At 41.6% G+C, this 16784-nt stretch overlaps 1 long non-coding RNA gene across 1 annotated transcript; it reads right to left on the minus strand.

Moving 5' to 3' along the window:
- Positions 1–907: 907 nt before the first annotated feature.
- LOC128791917 (uncharacterized) lies at positions 908–15407 on the minus strand. Its single transcript, XR_008432225.1, has 3 exons — positions 15346–15407; positions 1833–1919; positions 908–987 (listed from the first exon to the last, which is right to left on the minus strand). It is a non-coding gene; the product is annotated as an uncharacterized LOC128791917 (long non-coding RNA).
- Between the last annotated feature and the right edge of the window lie 1377 nt (positions 15408–16784).

Below are 16784 nucleotides of genomic sequence, written 5' to 3' on the forward strand. Positions count from 1 at the left end.
CTGGAAAGATAAAGATGGCAGAGCCCTACCACATTCTGCTGGAGTGGAGTTTTAATTGGTGGGATGAGTGTCAAGAAAATCCCCTTTCTAAAGAATTGCAAGAGAAAGAGCTTATTGCTCTGAGTCATTTCTACACAGCCCTTAAACTACACAACAGGTGACACCTTTGTTGGAAGCAGACTAAAGAAAAGATGAATTAGCTCTTAAAATGCAAGTCAGATGATGAGGATAAAGTTTTAGAGCAGATAATTCCCCTTTTCAACATGGGATTCAGGCAAAATTAGTGGTTCTGAGTATGATGTAAGGTTTACCCATCAAGTTACTTCCTGGGGTTAAATATATTACAGAATTGGAACATTTAAGAAAAGGCCCCTGCGTATACTTTCATGATCTGATTTATATTCTTTTATCTCAGACTCCACCTCTTCAAGCCATCTTTTGACAAACCTACTGAGAAGACAGAAAAGGAAAACAGGAATTGGAACGTTCCTGAAATTGTCTCTGCAAGACACACATTAGTAATTTACCTGGCAACACCTTCCTAGGGAACTCTTTGGTTTGGAGAGAAGAAAAAAAAAAAATCCACCTCAAGCAATACAGGTTTTATGAATAACTTAACAGTAAGATATATATCAGAGGCTTGTAAACTGGTTCAGTGACAATGGGTTGTGACTTACAGTCCAAACTGAATTTGCAAGCACTTTTCAAGGATTAAATTGCTCTAACTCAAATGACTCCTAGTATTGCAGAATATTTCTAAGTGTGATGGGAGCAGTATTAATTTTTCAAGAACAACAACAGCTCCATAGCCATATTGATAATATTTATTTCTTTACTTTCATGTTTCATGGTGTCTCTCTGTGAATGCTGGACACTCACATGACATTTAGGAGAACTTGCTCTAGGGGTTTTTCTGATTTTTAAGCTTCTTTTCTTTTAAGACTCTGGCTGGGTGAGCTGCTGAATCTCAGGGCCTCTTGAGCACTCCTACAATGCAAACATGGTTGTCAAGCTCTACCTTCTTGTGGTTCAACTGCTTATCCCCAAGCTCAGTCCTGACCCTTCTTAAGTATTTTCTTTAATGAAACTTCTTAAGATTTTTCTTTCCCTAGTCAAAGGAGGGAGTTCAGCTCTGAAAAGAGCAAACTAACACAAAAAGTTTTCACACAGATTTTCTACACACTGGCACTTCAACCTCAAAACATAAAAAAGATTACACATTACTAGAAAGGCAGATCACTAGATTGTTTCATCCTTTCCTTGGGAGTCCTTGGAAAGGTCAGCCAGTGTGCAAGCAAACAGGGCTAGCAGCAAGACAGCTGCTGGCTGTTTCATTTATCACCCAAATGATGCTTTGATCAGCCTCTGCAGACACCATAAACTCCTGCCAGGAGATTTTATTTCCACAGAAACCATCATGTCAATTCCCATGTTGCCCAGAGCTCCTGGGTAGCCATCACAGCATATGTTGCAGACGAGATGGCCACGATACACAGAGTACCACCCGACAATTTCAGGAAGCTTTAAGCATTCACCCAAACAGAACACCATACCTCACCAGAAGGCTGCTGGCATCTGCCCATACAGAGTAACATCATGCCACTTCAGAAGGCTGCAAGCATCTTCTCACCTGTCCTTCAGCCCAACCTTTCAAACCCCTCACCTTACGTGCATTGCACCTGTGTGTCCCTTTTGGGGTTGGTCAGTGCCCCTGGGCACTCCATGGCTCAGTCCCTTCAATGCTGTTTCACAGCTGTACCCACTGGGGATGAGGCTGGGCCGCAGCCCCACTTCCAATTCCCACAAACTGTGAACCTACAGGTAGCTCCTACCTCACCAGTGTGGGATCCCTCCCACTCTTTGGTGTCAGCAGTGGATCGCTCATGCCAATGTCACCCTGTTGCCAGCACCTGTGGGATCTGTACACCGAGAGGAGCAGAGGGAAAACAAAGAAAAGGATTTAAGTCAACAGAAAACATGCCGACTCTGTGTGTTGCACACTTCTTCCAGACTAACAGCATTCCTCCTGAGAGGAACCCCGATCTACTCCCAGATCACTTGCTAGGGAATGATTCAGACATAAATGGGCAGAGCCCTATTTTTGCAGGTGGGAGAAGAAAAGGAACAACCAACAGGAAAACAGGAGGGGGAAATGACGTCACAAGGAGCTTCTGAGAACTCGTTGGTCCACTCAGTGATTTCCCATCTGCCTGGGCCTGCTGTACCTGTCGGTCTAATACTGCTAAAAGCACTGTCAAACACCCTTTCAGCTGACACCTGAACTGGTCGGGGCCCAATCTCACAGCCAGGTCATTCCTTAACAGAAGAAGTAGGAAATAGGACTAAGGGTGAGGTACTGACTGATCTCTGGCTCTCTCTGACCTCTGGCTCAGAGGTAGGTGGGAGTCTTCCAGGGAAATTCCAGGGAGCAGCCCAGCTCATTTCTTAGACTGAAGAGGTCCAATGTGGAATCAGCTTTTTTTTTTTAAGCCAAATGTGCTTGGTGGAAGGACCATCTTTTTCTCCTCTCAGAGCATCCTGACTCCGACTCCACACCACTCCCACACTCCAAACACTGTCAAATACATTCCCAAATATTCTCCCACCTTCTCTCCTCTTGGGAGAAGTTCCCAATTTTTTCAGCATAACCTTGCTGGCTGGAAAAATTTTGGGAAAACACAAACAATGCACAGCTTTTTGATGAGGTGAGATAACATTGGTTCCAAGGAGATTTCAGCAAAATGCCCCAGCTGTGTTTGACATCGGCGAAGCCCAGGCAGAAAGTGTTCTGCATTGACTTCCAACACTCCTTTTGGCTGATCCAGGCCTTATCCCACACAGATGTCCATGAATTTGCCTATGCTATGAAGAACAGTCCTTCAATTGCCTAAATGCATATTTACACAATGTTCACAAATCTCTTATGCTGAAAAAGATCTATCCTTCAATTAACCAACGCAGTCAACCATCTTCACTGGGATCCTGCCCAAGTTTATTTAAGAGGAGGAAAAAGTTATGATGAAAATTACCACAGATATTTTCTTTCTGTTTTTGCAATGAAACATTTTTGTATCAATGCATAAACCACAAGAATAATCATCAGTTTAATAGTTTCCTGCGGGTGAGCCCTATCAAGTTAAGCTGTCAGTAGGATGGGTGGGGAGCCCACTTGGAGGAGGAGAGTAAGTCCCTTTCACAACACCCCCTGAGGCAGACACAAGATCAGAATTACTCTGGGACAACTTGCTTCACCCTCCACATGTTGTGGGCAGGTCTCAACCTTTAGCAATCAGTGGCATCAGCTTGCACTGAGAAAAAGCCATTTTTTAGCAGGTTGACACCTCTGAAAAAGGGAACATGATGTTCTGTGATCTGAACATTACACCTGGATTTATGCTGTAGCCCTGAGTGCTGAATCCTTTGCATAACTGGCAGAAGGTGGTGTTATGTGGGCAATAAGGATATAGGAGAGAGCTGTAAAGCAATTGTTTTCTACATGTCTTTGGGATTCTTAGATGGAAGTTACAGAACATAAAATGTGAAAACAGATTTTTTTTTCCAGAAAAGCTGCTTTTGCTGGATTGGATGCACATAAAATCACTTTCTATGTTGCAGATGTTAACTGAAGGCATATAATTAGCAAAATGATAAATTCTTGGGGAAGAGGGAAGGAATTGTGCTAATGAAATGGGCTATTTACCCTTCATCTTCCAATGTGATAAATTACACCCTGCTGATGAAGGCTTTGGATGCTTGGGAACTTGGATGGCCAAGTGTCTTCCAGGAGGATTTTCTGCTGGCCTTGCAAAGACTCTCATCTCCCAGCTGTCACAAATGGCTTCTAATCTTGTCTACAACTTGTTGCCATTTTTCATGGCAAAACCGTTTTTTTTTAATAAATTTGAAGAAAAGAAAAAAAGATTTTATTAAGTGTTCTTATTAAAAAGCAGTGGCTGAATTTAGGGCATTGTGTTTTTTTTAAAAACTTCAAACATACATTTCAGCTTTGAAGATGTTTCAGCACTGGCACTGTTTCTTCTTTAACACTGAGATTTTCACAGGGGATCTGGACAAAAATGAACATTTTCTCATAAAAAAAACAAATGGTAAGTAAAATTCCGAGCCAGTAGAAGCTGAGATTCCTGATTTCCAAGTTGTTCGTTTTCAGAGGTATGAGTGGAGCTGATGTTAGTGATATGAAATCAAAGCCCACTTTTGCAGATGTCCACATGAACTAACCCATATTTTATAATACCACTGTGACAGTAACATTTGCCCATGATAATTTACACTAACATTGCACAAATATGTTCAATCCACATTGAAAGAGAGCTGGGGGGTGGGGGGGAAGTCCATTAAAATCAGAACAAAATAATGATTTAGAAGTTCAGACAAATCAGAATGTCTGATACAAGGAATGAACACATGGCTGAGAAAACATGATGTTATTGCAAGACAACTTCATGATTTGGTATTTCTAATAATTTGTGTGGGATCAGGAATTAGTTTTGTGTTTCTCTCGGTATCAGGATGCCAGGATACTTTCTTGTGAAGTTCACAGGTGTTCTGCCTCTCTCTCCCCTCACACACATTACCATGGTAGCTGAATGTTTCTCCAATGTATGCAGCATGTACAGGATAGTCTGTCCATCCCTACTCCTCACATACAGAATGACCTTGAGTGAAAATCCCTGCACTGCCTTCACCACAGCTCCTCAAGGACTTAACAATGCCTACAGAAAAGGTAAGTCATGGTGTAGTTACCAGCAGTTTAAAGAAGCTCCAAGATCCTTTGATAGGAGGATGACAACTGAACCTGCATTTGAAATAATTTTTTTGCTCACCCTTTTTTCCTACTTCTCTGTTTTCTAAGCTGTAAACAGGGCTTCCTTTTTGGTCTGCAAATTAAAAAGTAAAAGGCCCTTTGGTAAAATCTCTTATTGGTAGCATAGCATCTTACTTTAATGAACAATGTAGATTTTAAATAATCACAGATCCTTACTCATTACTTAGATTAGGCATTACCACAATCAAATGTAATTTGAATTATTGCTGTAGAAATAGTTCTGTTCAGCTTTGGTAGGAACAGGAACGGAGATCTGTGTTGTTTCTATTCTATTAGATAGAATCTTTCAACCTTTTCCTTCCTCAAGACTAAATAATTTTCTAGTAAGGAACTTTCACACTGGGATCCTGCATCACACAATATATCTGCTCCACAGCCTGAAGATCACTGACCTACATGCTCTTCCTCTGCATCTCTCCACGCCCAAGCCCCCAGAGTTGAAGCCAGCACCATGATAAGGAGTGTGATGCTGAGAAATCAATTTCTGGTACTGGAAGTGCCATGCTCTTCTATCTGATGGGTGAAAACTATGCCAGAGAGTGCTTTAGACCTCTAGAGTGGCCAAAATCTGGAGGCTGCAAAGACAACTCAAGGTTTGTCAGTGGGTATTGCTGTATTGCTCCTGTGTGGGGAGGGTTGGAGCTTTCACAGGGGAGCACCATAGGGAAGGCAGCTCTCATACTGGGGTTTGTTGTATTTGTTCTTCTCCTTTCGGGTCAGCAAAGCTGAATTCTTTTGGGGAAATCCTGTCACCTGCAGAAAGTGAGACAAAACCAAATCTCCCTTTCTCTCACTCACCACAAAAGCATGGCAGACATGGTCCAATGCTCTGGCACTGGAGCAGATCTTGAAAAACTAATTAATTACAACATGATGGGGATTTGCCAGAAAAATCTGTTCCAATTAAAATCTGTCAACACAAATTTGCAAAGGAGCAATGATGATTACAATTGCACATTGGGTGGAGCTAAAAAATCATGTTACCTTTATCCCCTGAACATGACTATACAATTACTGACTTGCTGTGGTCCCAGTAAATAACTGAGATCCTGTTGTGTCATGTGCTTTCCAAAGAGATGATACAGATTGCTCCTGCTCTGATCAGATCTCTGAAGAGATCTGAGGGCCTATTCACATTTTACACTAAAGTTTCCCCCTCTTCTTAGAGAGATCATCATCCTGTTCTTGAATAAGCAAACACACCCTCCTTTGCTATGCATCCAGCCCTGAAAGGGATTACATGCCGAGTAGATTCTGATGTATAGGAATGCCAAAATCACACCAGAGACCTGTGGCAATAAAGCCTGGCATGTTTAGGAGAGAGGCTGAGGTTTGCAACAGGGAAAGAAAGTCCCCTGCTAGAGGAGTTCACACACAGGTGACACTTAACAACAAGATCTAATGCACTGCATCAAATTTTCTGCTGTATTGGCTGAATTTCTTCCCACATAATTTTGTCTTGTTGATTCGGTAAGTTGCGCAAGAATCTTGATATTTAAATTTCTAGAATCATGCATATCACACGTACTCCTCTTTCACTTATCTCCTGTCAGCATGGCAAGCCAGGCCACTGAGCAATTGAAGGAAAGGTATCTCTAGATGAATTAAGGTGTTGAGAGTTCCAGGCCTCCATTTTAAGAGCTCCTTTCTAAGTAGAGCAATTCAGATTTTATGAAGAGTTGCAAACACATTTATAGAATATCCTTAGTTGGAAGGGGCCCACAGGGATCACTGAAGCCCAATTCCCTATTCCTGTTTCTGGCTCTCAGTGAGCCCCCAGTATATCTCAGTCCTAACCTGCATCCTCCAGAGGAGATGTTTGGCTGCCCCCAGCACACCCCAGTTCCCTTTCCCCACTCATATTTCTGTTGCTCTTCAAGAAACCCTGGGACAGGACTTGAAAGAATGCAAGTGCTTCACTGTCAGCTGCAGTCCAGAAACTCACATTTTGGGATTATGAGCCTGCACTGTTCCACAGAGCAGCCTAACTCTGCTGGCATGGAGTCGGGGATAAAACTATCATTGGCTTCCACAGAAGCTAAGTCAGGCCAAAGCAGGGAGCAAAGCACACTTGAACACTTCACCTGCAAGGTCTTCTGGCCATCAGCAGTTTATGGCAGCACTTCATCCCTGTCTGGTTGCCGTGTGTGAGGCTGGGGTTAGAATTGGCTTTACCCTGACTCAATTTTTCCATAGAGTTCCCCTAAAACCAGAGATCTATTCCAGAATTAATGCAAGTTTTGCAGATAGAAAAACCCAACCAAACAAACCTATGATGAGAAACAAAATATTGCACACATGAATCACTACGAGGTTGAAACAACAGAAACTTCCATATCAGCCTAAATAATGGGAAACATTCAGTTTAATTGAGGTATCTCCTTTTAGGTACTGCAGGCAAACAGGGGTATCTGGTTATTGTTAGTGATGAGAGGAGGGTGGGGAGGGCCTGGGAGTCTCCAAGCACCTCCAGAAAGCATCCAAGAGACAGGATCTCTGCAACAGCCAGTTGCTCAGTGCGTGCTCTGCAGGCTGGACAGATGAGTATACACACAGCTTTCTTGAGCTTGGGTTCCTTCCAAGATCAAAAATTGAATCCACCTGAGGTAGGCAGACTCACAAATCACCTTATCTTGCACGACATGACGGACAGATGTTTTTCTGTTGCACTGAACTGCACAAATGGGACATGTTCCCCTCAGGTCAGGCTCCCAGGTTAACACCTGGCACATGGAGCTGCCTTCTTGCCTTTCTTGGGGGAAGAGCAAAGATGAAAAGGCCAGAAACTGTGGGCTTGCCAACAGGCAGCCAACCAGAAGGTCCCAAAGGTACTGAGAGCATTGAGCCACACCTAAAATATTCCTTGTGATGTGTCATTTGGACACAGGGATATGTCCATTGATAAATGTTTGTGCAGCAAGGACTGACGTGCAAAAACCAAACTCTATCCTGCCATGAGGCTGTACACAAACTACAAAAATACAGCATCCACTCCTTCCCCATTTCCTGTGATCTGAATTGCTGCACGTAAGAGCACTTTGGAGGCCAGATGAGCACAGCTGTGTTCACAGAAGTTGAGACAGAAGCTTGCATTGAGATATAACAATGTTTGTAGTTGCTTTTGTGCCCACTTGTCAACTCCCACCTGGACACTGCTCCCCAGCCTGTGGAGCACAGGGGACAGCATTCCATCAGGGTATCCTGCTGCAAGGACGTGTCCAACCTGGTCCCTACAGCACAGAGTGACTGTTGGGCATCCATTCCCCATCCCCCAATTAGCAAATTGCCTTCTGGAAGCTCAAAAATGCACCCATCACAGTAAACCAGAAAGGCTTTACAGTAGTCATGTGGGGGAGCCTTTTGAGCAGCAGGGCTATTCCCATCAGCAAAAGGCAACCCCTCATGTAATAGTTCTACAGTTTTATCCTCCTAGCAGTGAGCTCCGCTGAGTGATGTTAAATATTTAAATCACTGCTCCCTTTAACTCCTCCCTCTTCAGACTAAAGACAGTGCCGATGTAAACAAGCTCTCTGAATGTGGTGATCTATTTAAATTGCTTTTCTTCCTTTTATTTCATCCCACACCAAGATACTATGGAGCACTAGGTGCTTCCTCACTCATAGCACTCAAGATGAAGCCTTGGTGATGCTCATGATCTGAAGGTGTTTGGTTTCTTCCAGAGCAGGGCTTTAATACTACTTTCTCTAGAGAATTATGGTCAGGACCATAAACTGGCATATCAGTGTTATGAAGTCTCGGATGATGAGCTAGGGCACTGAACATGCTTCTAACACTTCTATCAAAACCTTGAACTTGCATTTTGTGTTGTCCAGCTTTGTGGGCTCAACCTAGGCTCTTTCATTGGACAATCAGAACTGCATGAAATACTGCACAGTGCAGTAAAACAGCTGGAACTGGGCCAACTGAAACAAGGATTTGCAGAGTCAATTTGATTTTTCTTTACCTGTTTTCATGTGCAGAAGAAATCTTTGAATTTCTGCACAAACAGGATTTGCAGAAGCAAATGCAAGTGTCTGTCAACTACTGGTTTGTAAGCAGGATCCCTGAACATTGTGTTATATAGCCTTCAAAGAGGTAAGATGTTCCCAAAATCTCAAGACATTAGGCATCCTAAGCCAAGATAGAGGAAGAATTTGGAGATTTTATCCTTCCTGTGTACATGTTTATAAAACTGTTGGTAAAAGCATCTCCCACCAATATGGAGCGTGGCACTCAGGGAATCTGGCCTCTCTTACTTGTCTGATTTCCTTCTGCAAGGGCAGCCCTCAGATCCGGCTGGGTGTGGATGTGGGTGCACAGAACAGACTGGGACAGAACAAGGAGCAAAACACATTTCCAGTGGAGAGAGACAAGTGAGGAAACTGGTCTGTGTGGAGAGCTTTGCAGAGCACCAGGCTGGTGCTACCAGCTTGAACCTAACCTTCATCACCCAAAATTTAATGAAACCATCTCATCTTTATGCACAGATGAATTCACAAACAAAAGATTAAAAAAAAATCAAAAAAAAACCAAACCCTCTCAAAAACCTGTTCCCATAAAACCATTAACGTTTAAATTTTAGACACATGGGAAACATTTTTTTTTTCAAAATTCTTTTACCTTAAGCATATTTTTAGAAAAAAAAAAAGAAAAAAAAAGAGAAGGCAAAGGTAGGTTTGCTTAATTCGTAGATTTCCTGTTTGAAATGTTGAAAAATCCACCTCAGTTCTGAATTCTACATTGAAATTCAATATTGCTTTATAGATTTACATAATTGCAGTATTTTATATTTGTTCAATATTTTGCATTCATATTGGCACAGAGGATTTACTAATGGTATGTGAATGGTATGTGAGACTGAATCACCAAATACCTTTAGCCTGCAGCCTGTGCATTGCATTAGCTAAAAAGACAAAATCTGAATGGCTAATTTATACATTTCCAATAAAATGCATATTTTGGCTAGGTATTACTGAATGTTTTTGAGATGCTCAGGAGACAACACCTATTACTTGTACTTTATTCTAGTTATGTGATATTTCACTACTCAGCTAAGTTTAAAATCTTTCCATTACAATCTGTCATCTCTGGAAGCATACAGTAAACAAATTTGCCAAAGAAGGAGAGAAAGGGGTTTTTTTAAATTACAAGTTGCATTAAAATTTAAACTGAAATGGCATTTCTAAAAGATCAAAAAAGATAAAATGTGCCATTCAAGAAATTGCACCATTTGAGCACATTTCCTTCTTCCCGAAGAGTTTTTTAAAATTTATATAAACCAGCTTATACTCACTCCAAATATTATTATTGTTTGCTGAAACAACAGTTTTCCTTAGGAATTGATGGCAACAATTTTAGAGCAATTATTCGATTTCTTGAGTGGTTGAAACACAGCAATTATTTTCTGATTTTCATTTATGATAGCAAGCATTCAAGCAGATAGTCAACATTTTCAAGGTCAGATCAGAAGTTGTATTAGCACATTCCTGCTTTCAAGTTAAGCACGTGCTTAAGTGCCTTTCTAGGCTGAGATCTGACACCTGTTTAAATCAAAATACAACTCCACTGAACTCAGTGGTGTTGCATCTGTATGTGAGCAGGATATGTGAGAAGAAAATGAGACCCATATGGCTTTGAAAAAATCTCAAAAAATGTTGGACTAGTGCTGTGGATTAAAAGGAGGCCTAAAAATCACGGAATTATTGTAATTTTAGTTGTCAGTGCTGTATTTATCTGGTATTTCCTGGCTGTCTATTAGGTATTTAAGATAACATAGCCTCATCATTTTATACCAGCTAAGACTTTGACCCTAAAAGTGAATTTTAAATGTATTATGCACTCCAGAAATCAAATAATGAGAGTTACAGTCCTTTAATCAGGGAAAAGGAGCGACATCATATGCTTATCACAGCACAGCTCGAATTTCCAATACTGCACTGCTAGAAGCAATCCAGCTGAGTGAACAAATAAGATCTTCAGGACTGAAAATGACATCTGGACAAACCATGAGGATGCTGCCTATAAAGAAGATTATGGGATTCATTGAATTATTTCTTTCTAGAAAAATTATAGGCCCTACAGATGCACACACATGCACAAGAGTACAGCTACACTATGATCATGAAAGGCAGTAACACAGTAAGTGTACCTTGGATTGAGCTGCACAGTCCACATCTAAATTATGATTAGGTGGACTAGCACAAGCTGTGTTTCTATATATTCATTGTCACTTGACAGAATTTGTAGATAAATATCAGTCCTCCCACTGCTTCTATTGCTTGTGTTGTACTGTACTTCTTTGAACTCCTTGTGAAGACCCCATGAATAGATCAATAAATCTACAGGCCACGAAACAAAAGTTCATGGTTTCTTCTTCAAAAAGGTCTATTTCTAGCTTGACCTATTCATTCAAGGCCACAAGTAACTGATACCTAATGATAAAAAGAGTTGGCCTAGATTCCCAACAGCTAGAGCTTGGCAGAGATCCACCAGTGTCCACACAGCCAAGGTGAAGGTCTGTTACTCTGTTTCTTTAAAGATAAGTCAGGAAAGTGATACAGAAAACTGCTGGTTAAAATTTTCTACTGAAAAGACATGGCACGCACAGGTCCCATCTCTTGCCATGAATGTTTCAACCAATAAACAATATTCAAACCAATATTGTTTAACACAATATGCATAATTCCCATTCATTTCCTCTTGTTTGTTTGAAAGAAAGCTACAAAGTGTTCTCAAGATTACACCAAAAAAAAAAAAAAAAAAAAAAAAAGACAATGCCTTGTGTGGTTCTCTTTCAGATGTTCCAGCACAACCCTGGGGAGCCCTTCTGATTTATTTCCTTTCACAGTGATGCACACTGCAGAGAGAATCAGCAAAGAGTGAGTATCTGAGGCATATCTGAAGCTGGGGAGTGACTGTGGTCACTAGGACAGTGCTACGCAAGTGTCTTGCAGATCTATTATAGGCAGCAAATATCACTTAGCAAATATGAAGTCAGTAGTCTTTTCTTCTGGGTGGGTGAGCTGGAGGGGTAAACACTGATACCCCAGAGTAGATTTCTGTGCACATCACTGGTGTGTCACTCTGACTTGTAACCCAGTGGAGTACAACACTACAAACACCAAAGGACAGTAAATGTCATTAATAGAGACAAAGAGAAAAATTTCAAATAAGGTGTCTCTGCATACAGAAGATGAGAAGAACTACAGAAGAACTACAAGGCAAGACAAACACTGGGAATTTACAGAGACTCAAGGGGAGGGTGAACAACTTTATGGAAGAGAAATCCACAGAGGTTGCCATCAGCCTGTGCCTGCCTTAGCAAGATCAAAATGATAACAGCTGGAGGTCAGGAATGCATTAGGGAGAGCTGTATTACACACTCAATCTTTTCTCATATCCTTTATAGCTCCCTTCTCTGAGCCACGACTGGAAACAGAATCCTGGGATTGATGGAACTGTGGTCTGGTCCATTGCAGCCATTCTCATGGGACAAAAAAATCACAGAGCTGCTGGCCTGCAATCTGTCATCTTCTAACAATCATTTGTTGGTTGTACACACACTCAGAAATGCTCTGATCATTACTAGTTGCTTAAGTAGGCCGAATGCCAGCAGCAGGAGAAGAAAGGCCTTGGTGGCAAGCATATAAAGGCAGTTGACAAAGTTGCACTGACATGGGTAAAGAAACTGCTACCCTGGCAATGTGCTGCCTTGGAAAGGCATGAGTGCCGAGCACCAGCCAGGGCAGCCCTGCGGAGAGGAATTCAGTGTGTCTGGAATGAGGGCAACATCCGACTGCACACAAAAGCCAATGCCTACAATACAGTTGTCACTGCTCTTTTGTCTGCCTGAAAAGACAGGACAATTTATAGCTGTCATGGCAAGTGGTCTGGTCAATCCTTCTTGCTATGCCTCTGAGTCTTGGCTGGCACAGAAGGGCATGATGAGATCTCCACAACTGAGATCCCGGAGTGTTGCCATATTCTCTTCAGAGAATCTGGGCATGTGTCAGTTAACAGAAAATTCAAAGCCATCTCTGATGGTCCACTCTGACACAGTAGAGTTGAAAGATTCTGAAGAAATTCTATAAACCCTTGCTTAAGGCAGACATCACATGTGGGGCACAATGTTGGCAACTTTGGCTAGGACAGAGGAGCTAAGAGTAACAATACAGTGAAGTATGAACAGGCAATCAGATGTAACAAAATCAGGAAAGCAGGTGTAGCTCAGAAATAAGTATTTGCTGTCTTGGGGGATTATAAAACTCAGTCTTGTTTCCTGCCTATAAGGCCACTCCATACTCGCTGTGCAGCCCTTGCACAGCAGTCAGGGAGTACAAACCACCAGCCTCCCTAGGGACCTGCAGCTCGAGCAGTGCCAAGGCACAGCCTACTGAAATAGCGGTAACAGATCCAACATATCCTGGTTACTCTGAATCTTTATCATGCCATTTTAATGATGCCATTTACTCCTTACCCCTTCATTTCCAGGAACATCCATCCCCTGAATACATCATGCTATCAGGAAACTTTCCCATGGAATAGCCTTTGTTGTCCATATTTCTGTAATGCTAGAGGTTCACTGACTGCAACACTGGCCCAGGACAGAGAGGAACAGCTAAATGGGCCCACAAATGTCTTCTGTGCATGGAACTAAAGACTCATGAGGAGAGGAGAGCCACAGGCTGTGGTCTCAGTCACTCAGGGTGTGAACACACAGTAACTCTGCTGGACCCAGCATGGGCTATTAGTCATGTAAAACAAAAATTTGCTCCTTTAATAGTTTTTTTTCCTTGCTTTTCTCTGGACTGTCTCCAATTTGACAATATTAGGAATTCAGTGTTTGGTCCCAATGCCAGACACAGCCATAAGAGATGCACAGAACTGTCAAACTCAGAAAAAACCTTCACGATCAGAAGAGCTGATTACTTCCTTACTCCATAAGATAATGCTTTTTGCACAAGCAGCCTCAGAACTTTAGTTATAGGGGTTTTCTTTGCATCCCATTTTATGTGCCAGAATGATCCCTCTGGAAACACCCCTATGTTCCCACCAGTCTTGCTTCTGCATAAGTTTATCTTCACTATGTTTCCTACTAAATAGATTGGTTTCAGATTTATTTTCTCCACAGCCTGCTTCCTTGCTTGCCTTCTTCTCTCTTGTCTGTGTTTTTTATTTTCTTTTTAGTAACACGTCTGTCTTTACCAGCCATGATCCCATCTCTCAGCTGAAGACTGCAGCAGAATTCATGACCAAGAACACAACGATCTTGAAAATTTTTTTGTTCCTTTTAAAACCAGCTCTGCAAGTCCAGAACCTGGATCTATACTCATCTCTTCAGCGACTCACAAAAAAATCCCGCCCTCATCTTAAAGCTGTTTCTTTTCATTGCTCCCACAGAAAGCATTTTCAGCAGCAGTACCTCTCTCCAAGACAACTTTGCATTGATTACCTAAGCAGGTTGCATTGCAAGACACTGTAATTTTACACTTCCCCAAAATCCAAATACTCTGATAAAAAAAGTACAGGTTTGCCAGAAAAAATGAACTTTTTATAATCATGTACTATTGATTTCCATTATTAAAATAAAAGTAAAAATCTGTCAAGAAGATCCACTTCAGGTATGGCAGGCCCGGAACAGATCAGCTGTTGCAATTGCGACCTTTACAATTCTTTTGTTGAACTTGAAGATGAACTATGCTGCTTTCCTCTGCTCTTTCACTGCCTCCCATCAAAGGTTTATGCTTATTAAGCTATTCCCTAAACAACCTGGGATGTGCAGTAACTTCTTATCTCTGCATGTTCACATTCTCCTCACATAGTTATTGAGACTGGGTCTTTCTGACCTGACTCCAGATATTTTTCTTGGCACAGGATTTATTTTTTAAGGAGATCACTATTTCAGCCAAGTTTTGCATCATTAACCACCTCCTCCTCTCTGTTTATTTATATTTTAATAAACCACTAATTTCCCAATCAAGGAACAAGGCCAGTTTTGGCTAAAAGCCAAATTCAGACAAAAAAACAGCAGTAATAGAAATAGGTACATGAAGCCATTTTTAGAAGAAAGAATATCAGCATTAAATATCAGTTAGAAGCTGTGAACTGCAGGTAACTGATAAAGGAGGCAAAAGATATCAGAAAAGTTACTGCTGGCAGATTGGAAGCCAAAAACAAATGCTTAAGCAAGAACGTGATAACAGAATTTCTAACCATTGTCTGTTACCTGACTGCAGAATGTAAAATTGCTGATAAGAGACAACAGGAGAAAAGAAAAAATATTCAGCAAGTAGCTTAGCTCTGGATTTGGAACACTTCAGAAGGAGCACAGCAATATGGAGAAGGAGGATTCTTCTCCTGTCTGGTCTATGTGCACATGTAAACTCCCAAAGACTTAACCAAATGTCAGTACATGATTAGCATGTCCTAAAAAGCTAAGAAATTCAAGAGGACTGACATGGTAAACACAGGGGGAGTTTCAGAAAGAAAAAGTGGCTTACCCTGCCAATTTTCATCCAGGGAGCCTGAAATCAGCACAGGCAAAAAGAATGGAGAAGTTGATAGATGATTCAGCTGAAAGGCAAAGAAAGAACGGAAGTCTGAATATAAAACTAATGCCAATCAAGAATACCTTATGGAAAAGAGAGTTTGATAAGCAAATCTGCAATCAATTGGAGAGATGGTTGGCAATGTGCAAACTCCAGGTATGTATTTGGCTCTGCACAATGCAACATTCCACATGCAAACTGCCATTACAACACATCAATAAAGGCATGTTTTGGGCAAAGCTTAGTTATTTGAGATCTGTAGAAGAGTCTAGAGAGGATGCACTGACAAAACAGCAAGAAACTAAATATATCAATTTTACCTGACTAGATCAACAACAGAGGAACAGACAGCTATGAAGGCAGGTGGTTCACTCTTTGCGTGGTGCTGGTACAATACCAAGACCAACTTTTGTTTGAATAACTAAAATACATGTCAATTTGGAGGCATTTTTTTGGGAGGGTAAAACACAATACCAGAAGTAAAGGGATAGACAAGACCCTTCTTAACAATTAATTTACAATCTGATCGGTTATCAAAATGCATTAAGATGAGTCAATTAGAAAAAAAAAAAATATCTTCTCTGAGTGAAAACAGCTCAGGTGAATAGACCCTTTCAGGCAGCAGAGAAAGGCATAGTTACAGTCTGTGCCTGAAAGGCAAAGCCAGAAACTGAGACATAAAAGACACATTTTGAACGGAGAGGATGATTAATTTTAGGACAAACTACCACGGGAAGTGGTGAATTCTCATATGATTCAGGTCAGCAGAAGGTGGGATCCATCAGTCAGTGACACATGAGGGATCTGATTAAATCATTTGCAAACCATTCCAGGCACTGAGCTCTGTGCATTGCTGAAGAAGCCCCGTGCTGAGCCGCACCATCTGGCCAGGAACCTGCCACAGGGAAATGTCTCTGGTCAGCTGCACGTTCACCTCGCTCTTCCTTGCTTCCTCTCACAGAATGGATTGCTCCCTCCTAAAGTGTCCATCCTGGCAACACAGGAGCTTAAGAGATGAACAGAGCTTGCTTTGAATTGGAGGGAAACTCATATACATACCTTACCAGCAGGGAAACACATACTTTACAAGGTAAACCACACCTAAGACTTTTTTCCCTTCCCTCTCTTTTCAAATCAATCAGGCCCTGTAAGTTTGACTCTATATGTACCTCTCTTGCTTTCTGTCAAATTAAAAAATTCAATTCTAGGTGAATATACAATCTCTTCCATTCAGGACTGGTGCTGGCAAAGCATGGGATGACGGGAAGTTGCTGCTGGCAACATGAAGATGGGCTGAAGCCACAGAAATTCAACGGGATTCCCACATGCTGACAGAGCTTAGATGTCATCAAGAGTTGGGGGATTTGGGTCACTTTGCTGTGAAAGGTTTG

The sequence above is a fragment of the Vidua chalybeata genome, chromosome 9 (assembly GCF_026979565.1).
Source record: "Vidua chalybeata isolate OUT-0048 chromosome 9, bVidCha1 merged haplotype, whole genome shotgun sequence".
NCBI lineage: Eukaryota > Metazoa > Chordata > Aves > Passeriformes > Viduidae > Vidua > Vidua chalybeata.